The sequence below is a fragment of the Xiphophorus hellerii genome, chromosome 13 (genome assembly GCF_003331165.1).
Source record: "Xiphophorus hellerii strain 12219 chromosome 13, Xiphophorus_hellerii-4.1, whole genome shotgun sequence".
In the NCBI taxonomy this organism is placed as follows: domain Eukaryota; kingdom Metazoa; phylum Chordata; class Actinopteri; order Cyprinodontiformes; family Poeciliidae; genus Xiphophorus; species Xiphophorus hellerii.
The window spans coordinates 24,171,155-24,179,923 of NC_045684.1; positions in this window are offsets into that span (position 1 = coordinate 24,171,155).

Genomic DNA, 8,769 nt, shown 5'->3' on the forward strand with positions numbered 1-8,769 from the left:
ACAAAAACATGCACAAATTACTAATGTTTTTTTTGTACTGTAACCATTAAAAAAATCTCCCCTTCAGTTCAACCTTATAAGTGGAGACATATTGTTGATGTTACCATTATAAAATAGTTTACAATTAAGTATTGGCAAAGCTCAATGTAATTTTCACAGCGTTGTTGTTAGCAGCTGCTGAAAGTAACTAAAAAAGTTACTTTTAATGTAACTTAGTTACTTTCTAAATCAAGTAGTCAGTAATCTAACTGAGTTACATTTTCAAGGAGTAATCAGTAATCCGATTAAAGTTACTTTTTCAAAGTAACTATGCCATCACTGGTCACAAGGACACAGCAAATATGTGGAGGTCTAAACTAAACAAGGGTTTTGTGATGGGAAAAACTAAAACTCTACAAACACCCTTCCCCCACTGTTAATGATGGTGGGGGCTTTTTTTCCTTGTACGTCCGTAAATTTGAAGCACAAGTAACATTCAAAAACAACAACAAAGGACAACAAAGCTGCCTCCTTTGGCCCACTGGGGGTTCATCTGTACTTCAAAAATCGATCTGATCTGACACTCTAAAAGACTACCAATGTGTTTTTTGGACATTGTTAAAAAAAAAGTTGGTCTATCACGGAAGCTAAGCATCACAATGCAGAACATGTTGCAACAAGCACAGACATCCCAAATTCTAATATCAGCGTCCACAGTCCAAACCCCTGCAGTCTTAAGGAGACTGGGTAGTTTGGAGTCCTTAAGTTATTCACCTGTGTGCAGGGTCGAACTAACCCCACGAGCGCTTTCACAAGGTTTTTCTTTGTGTGTGTGGTTTTGGGAACTGACAGTCTGATGGAACAACCCCAGAAAGCTTCCCCACTGTCTGTCCGTGACATCTGCTGCTCTTCTCCTGAGAATCACGCCAAGTCCATGGGAGGGCTGAAGAAGTATTTTTTCAAAATGGTGTCATGAATAAGCAGCGGTACGTTAAACACTTTAAAGCTGACTGAGTGCAATAATCTTTACACTAATCTGATGGTTAGATCGCCTAAATAACAGATTAAAAACAAATATATTTGTTGTTGAACTCGTTCAATAGTTTAACAGCAAAAAGGGTTTTTTGAAGTGAAAATGTTGTGATTAATTCATTCCAAGCTCTGCCGTTAACTCAATTAAATTTAATCAAGTCTCACCGCTAGTTTTTACATGTCCAAGCATGGCTAAAACATAGTCCAAAAAGACTTGAAGCTGCATCCGCAGCAAAAGGGGGTTCTAAATTTTTTTACTCCACTGTGGGAAAACAGACGCTTACCACACCTTTCAGATGTATATCCATAAAACATTTTGAAAACCATGCATCTTATCCTTAACATTGAGTCATGGTGAATGTTCTGAGACCCTATGGAGGCCACACAGCAAGCGTCCATGCATCTTCCGCACAGATGAGCAAATGTAACCAGTCTCTTACTTCAAGCACAGACTGGCTGTGGGGCCAGGCAGCTAAAGATATCTCACCCCCTCCAAGGCTGACGATATATGGATCCGAGCAGCCCTACATCATGGAGGCAGAGCTAATTTGTTGAGTGCACACACACACACACTCGTATACACAACAAGCTGTCAGATGCACAAAAAACAAATGCACGCGAGCACACACTTGACTCCATTTAAAGTGCACTGAGGTTGTTAAAAGTAGGCCAGGGCTTGCTGGGGCCGGAGAGCGTAAACAAGTCCTGATCAGTTTGGTTCCATTCCAGTGGAAGGAGAGTAAATTAAACATAACATAGTCTGGATCTGTTTATGCAAAGGGCCCGGTGCAAACCTGAGGCTATGTTCAATCAATTTGGCTGCGGATTAAATCAAAGGATTGCTCTGCATAAGCAGCCCTGCTGGGTATATACTGGCAGGTGAATTACCATGGAGGGAATCTTATCTCCCAATACAGTGGGATGTCAACATGTGTACATTTGGAATCAGCATTCTGATGTGGCGCTGTGTTTACAGAGAACCTACAGACAGACTTGGACACGTTTATGGGGTATTTAAGTTACAGTTACAGTGAGCTGTGTGCCAACATTTCCTATTTTGATCAGTAATTTGTGCAGCTTTATACAGCGTGGTGCTTCATTAAACTCAAAACATATAAGAGGATAATTAAGGCCAGTTATAGATACAACTTATCATTTAATCTGGAATAATTAGGATTAATGCCTGTATTTGTTAAGTTCAGAGTTTGAATTCATGCTACAATAAACAGTTTACAAAGGGGGATTTAACAGTACTTTATGAAAATATGCAAATATTTAAATCTGTAGTAAATAAAACTACAGTTAAACAGATATAATCTGAGGCACTAGTGTTAAATTAAAGGACTTTCTTTCATTTAAATCTGGACCGTTTTAGGTTGACTGTGGTTAAGGCAACCTAAAAGATATTAGGACTGATTAAGCGACAACTGAGATATTCCATTTTTTTAAAACACAGTTTGCAACTTTTCAATTGCGATTTGTGAAAAAAGAGGGATTCCAGTTTCCTGATTATGTTGACAAAATCTCATATCTTGTTTCTGTGAACCCAAAATTAGTCAACGTTTTTGTTAAACCCTGGTATTGCACTCTATAGAACAGATACTTTATTATGATTTACTATAATTCTGAAGGCATTATGTCTTCAGAGTTATACAGAAATACACTAATTTCTGTCCTATGGAAATACATTACTTACAATTTCTGTTGATGGGGATTTTATGACTTTTAAAAACCCAATAGTACATAAGTGACGACAAAACTGAAGCTGTAAGAAGTAAAAGTAAATAAGGCCTTCACCCTTCTTACACCCTGAAGAAGGGTGAAGAGACGGCAAGAAGGTTGGACTGGATACGGATAAGAGTCAGGGGTTATTTGTAACACAAGGATAGGGCATGTGCAAAGGAGACATAGTGGCTTTGTTGGACAAAGGAAGGTGAATATGTCAGAGAGAAGATAAAGAGGATGACCGTAGATGTTGGACAGAGGAGGTGTTGTGGATGGGGGTGAGATGATCCACTCTGGCATCCCCTTGAGATCTTAACAAGGCCACAGCTGGGGTCCTGACTCCCACTGTGTAACATTTCTAAATCAAGACTTTTAGAGTTCATCGCTCCGGAGTTAGCATGTTGTGTAAGTCTGAGAAAACATCAAACAAAGCAAAGCTCAAAGGTGATAAAACTCGTCATTACCAGCAAGTACAGTATTTGAACACTTTGCCGATGAAGACTTGTGTAGCTGTGGGCGTGCTGTGGTGGCGTAGGGGATAGCGCAACCCACATTTGGAGGCCTTGAGTCCTTGACGCGGCCGTCGCGAGTTTGTTTCCCGGACCCGGCGATATTTGCTGCATGTCTTTTTCTTCTTCCCCCTTTCCTGTCAGCCTACTTTCATATAAGGGACACTAGAGCCCACAAAAGACCCCCTGGAGGAGTAAAAAAAACCAGAATAAAAAAAGATTTGTGTAGCTGTGTAAGCTTTCTTCAAAGTTTCTTTTGAATAACAAATTTCAACATTAAATCAGTATTTGGTGTATTTTATTTTACCCTGAAGTAACTGATGTCATAGAGATTTTCTTCTATTGCACTTGGATGTGGTTATTGATTACGTTGTCACCACTTAACAGTGGAATATTGGGTTTTTTGACTGGAATCTTAGAGACTGTGAAAGTGTAAATCTTTTTCAAAAACAAGGGGAAAGTGTGTAGGAGGGGCCGTTATATTGGGAGATATTTCACACTAGCATGTGATAGAAATATTCAAAGTATTCACTGCAGCTTTCCTGGATAAAATTTAACACCAAACCTCCTAAAAAAAATAGCAACTGCCTGTAGGAATGCCCCAAGTTGCCATGTGGCTTTTGGACAACTTCATCTGAAAGTAAGTTAGCTTGACTAAGTTTCAAGCATCTGGCATCCTGAGTGGATTGAATCTTTATCAACACAGATGTAGTTTTTGCAGTGAGATTTAGCTGGTGGAAGGTCACTATTTCCACATTTCAGTAGAAGTACTGGAAATGATGCAGTAGTAGTAAAAGTGTAGGGCTGTTGTAAACACATATTTAGTAATCTATCGATTATTCTTATGATTAATCAAGTAATCGGATAAATAAAAGATAAAACATTGGTAAATCTAACATAACAGCAGCATTACTATCGCATATAGACATCAGTCCAATTTTTCATATTTAAGCTTCCCTAACAATAACATAAGATAAGATAAGATTTATTTGTCATTGTCATCAACAGATTACAACGAGATTGAGATTTGCTCGACTCGAGTTAAGATGCAGGTTATGTGTATATACATAATATACAAAGATAAAGAAATAAATAGTACAAAATGAGAAATAAATAGACATCAGAAGATGGTTGCAGCGCCTGGAGGTGTCGCAACAGAATTGACCTTTTTAACAAGTGGTGACAAGAGCAGAAGTTCTTATGCCTTTGAATTAATGCCATGATTGCCATCGGGTAAAAACTGTTTTTTAGGCGATTTGTCCTGGTTTTTATTGCTCTGTATCTCTTGCCTGATGGCAGCAGCTGGAAGAGACCATGGCCAGTGTGTGAAGAGTCATTTAAAATGTCCAAAACTTTCTTGTGGAGCCTGGAAGTGTAAATCTGTTCCATAGTGGGGAGGGGGCAGCCTATGGTTCTCTCTGCTGCCCTAACAACCCTCTGGAGCGCCTTCTTGTCCACGGATGTGCTACTGTCGCACCAGACACACACCTAACAATAACATTTCTGTAGTTTAGAAAATGAACCTGTAACAATAATAGCTCACTTTCTAAGTTACCCTGAAGAAAAGCTATACAAAAATATGAAATTATATTCAACTCAATAATAAAGAGGCAGGCTCACAAATACACTTATAAAAAATGTCTATACTCCAGCTTTTGGTTTATGTATTCATCTTCAGTCAGTTTAATAGATGAACTCTCACCTCGCCCAGACATTTATAGCTTCTGTGTTCATGTTAACGACAGGATTTAACACCTTCGTTCATCACACACAGAAACTCATCTACCAGCTACGTGCTACCACGATGAGCTCCGCCACACATTTGTTTGAGACCGGGATGATAAGAAATTTATTTTCCGGTTCGTCCATAAAGCTACAGTTACGTTAGTCACCTAATGCGCAGAACGCCCGCAGTGTTCAGTCTGTCTGCTCACCTGTATAAATACACCTGCAGCTCTTCCCCGCTGTTCGCTCTGAACCGCCACCAGGCAGCAGCTCCGGGAGGAGAAAAGCTGCCGTACACCAGGCATCGCGCCAGTCATTTTAAGGATGTCTATTGGTCCCCCGAGAAACGACAAAGACACGGACATTATCATCAATCAATAAAATCCTCCCAGGCCGAACTTGAAAACTGGACATTATGCTGCTAACACTTAAAGTTCGTCAACAACTCAGGCAGAAGTGAGAGCCGCTGTGCAACGCAAGTAATAACCCGGCTCTTAACAGGGTGCATCAAATAATAAAACATAATTTAACGAAGCTTCAAGGCAGATAAATTTTCCTCGAGGAATTTTAATAATCGAGGTACTCGAATCACTCGAGGAATCGTTTCAGCCCTATACAAGTGTGCAGTGTATTTGATCTGTGACTGTGTGTGTTCATGCTGGAGAATTTTTTGACGTAATTCTGCCTTAACCACTAGGGGAAAAAAAAAGAAGATTTGTTAGCATTATTCTGGCAAACAGACGATTTTCTTAACTGACCTGAAAACAGAAAAAGTTCAGGTTATAGTTATTATTTAGTATTTAAATATGTATATAAAACTACATATGGTTAAGGTGAGGTTAAATTAAAAAATGTCTGAAAGACATCGAGCCGTTTACTTATATTTTGCACTTTTGCATATTAGTATTTAACAAAAAAGAAAAGTTGGCTTTCAGTGAATTTTTTTGTGCAAGTCATCAAGGGAAAGTGTGTTTGTCCTTGTTCCTTCACTCATTCAGACACGGCTCACATGTCAACACAGTAATCACAGAAATAGCTTCCCCAGAAATTATTAAAATTAGTTGAACAATCAGTTGTTGGACTTCATTTCAATGTCAAAATGTCAGAGTTGAGGCACTTACTTAAAATCAGGTTTTACCATGACAACAGCAGTGGATACACGTGCAGTAAGCAGTGGCTCCCTTTTGGTTTGATTTATTTTCCTGAGGTTTTTCTTGCTTTTTTATGAACCATGCAAAAAGAGAAACAGGAGACTAGGGATAAGTTAAACCAGTTTTGACCCCAAGCTATTCCTTTATTTATAGGGGAAAAACTGAGAGCTAGAAGAAGGGGGAGACACAGATTTACATGCGATCAAGACACAAGAAGGTACTTCTGCTTAGAGACAGATGTTAAGAACTCAAAAATAGATAGTCATTTTACATTATTTATTGTATTTGAAAGAAATAAACTGTACCTAAGGAAGAAGTTCTAACATGTGGTAGAAGTATTACCTTATTTATAGAAAATTTTATTCTTCCCCTCACACAAAGCAGGCTTTGATAAAATTGTGTTCAGTCAGTATTTGCCAAACCAAAAACTAATGAAGTCTCTTAAAAAAGCCATCACAGACTGTCGTCATATCGTATGCTTGTTCTGTTGGCCGTCACATGATCTTTGGTTAAAAACCTAAGACGGTCAATGGAAATATCAATTTAAATCAGTTTGCCTTTACTCCTCACAATGTTGATCAAGCAAAATTATAATTAATTTGTCCTTTTGAGATGATCAGATTATAGGTGGACAAAGAGATGTGCAAATAAGTTTGTGTTACTGGGAAATTTGAAAAGTGTTCAGTTTTTATGAGTTTAGTTTTATAAAAAATATATGTAAAAACACTGAAAATGTGTGTTAGATTGATTTAGCGCTTGTTTATATAATTAGCTTTACTTGTCAACATTTTTTTTATAAATTCATAAAATTCATTAAGTTTAAAAGTTAAAATTAATTAATTATAATTAAATTAAGTTTAAAAGTTTGAATGCTAATAATGAAGCATTTGGAGTACCAAGTTGATTAATCTAAATTGTTTTGTTGTTTTTTAATATAGTCCAATTTACAGCTGGTTATCTCCAGCTGCGCCGTTAGCTGATCATGCTAGCAGAGCTAGCATAGCATGTTCAGAAGCGTTCAGCAGGACTTCACTATCAAAGTTGTTTCATTAATTTTGCATACAGCTTAATACAGTCTATTCTGCTTATAGTAGGAATAAAATTCAGGCAAGTTTTTTAATAAGTTTAAACCTTTAGTTCTATAAGCTATGCTATCAAAACAGGTAGGAAAAGACAGGAGTGTGTAATGTGACAGAAATGAATACAGCCTATGCCCAACGTCTAATTACTAAGACATGTATCTAATACTTGTCCATTGAATTATAACTAGTTCAACATTTGAGTCTCTTAATTTCTCAAGGCCTCGAAGGTCATAAGAAACTTTCAGTAAGTTTTAGTTTGGAAGGGTAAATTAGATACAGAGAGATATACCACTTGGTATGAACTTCAGTCATCCTCATCCTTTCTTCAAAAGTGTCCTTTATGCAACTTATCAAAAACAAAATTTCTCTTGACCATCACCCAATGGTTTCCATTTTGTTTCTTCCTAGGCTTAATTTCTAATCCCTAAACAAATCAGTTTATACTCATTCATTTATCACATTTCAGTTTATTTCTAGAGGCAGAGTTTTTTGAAATATGCTCAGTCAATATGAAAATGATCAATCTTTAACTTAGGTATGTAATATATAGTGCAGTTTTCATAGGGGAAACATTTAAGGAAATATGACCAACTACAACCCTCACAAAATTACAATGGGTGTCATCTTGCCTAAAGGTAGTATTTTTTAGTCATATCAGATTCTCTAACCGGATTAAGGGTGTTTTTTTTGTTTGTTTGTTATTACTGGTTATCAAATAAGAATGGAATATCTTGTGGTAGACATATGCTTTATTTGCTATATACAGTAGGACCAAACTAGAAAATAAAACAAATGATAGCGGGGCAAGATAACCTCAATCATATTAATGCACTGACTTCGAAGCATTTGTCCATCAAAAATTTTTAACTCCAGGTCTTCTGTTATCTTCTGTTAAAGTTACTATCTGGCTCTCTGGGGATATATTTTTTTCTACCAACAAATCTACATTAAAAATTTTTAAAGATCCAAATAATTTGGAATTATGTTCCAAGGAATAATCTGTGAAAGGACGGGGGGGTTTACACCTTTTGTGATGTCATGTGTGCACAGAAAGCTTTTCTTTAAGTGGGTACTGTCTCATGATAAAATAGTTTTACACTGAATGAAAAAAAGAAATGTAGAAAAATAGACGTTCTAGGTGACAGACTATATCCAACAAGATTTTAATTGAATTTTACAGAAAAGTCTGGTTAGTTGCATTAATGAATGAGAAATTAATGCAACTAATTGATTGTTGTGAAAATCAAATTGGATTAACCCAGAGTTTAGCTAGAAATGCCAAAGTCAGAGAAAACTCCATCTAGTCAATAGCCCCACTTTATCTAGGATAGTGAACATCTGCTGCAGACAGATGGATAAATATGCTTCAGGAGTCAGGATGCAAACTTTATGTACTTTACCATTTTTTTCTCTAACATGACAGATTAAAGAAATATCATCCCCCAGTGGTGTTAGCCCGATTGTTTTACAGTTTCTGCAGTGAAATATATAACTTTGACCCGAAAAAGAAGCATTAAAACTCACAAGAGCACATTATTTTACATCCAACTGTGTCTGAAGCCAAGT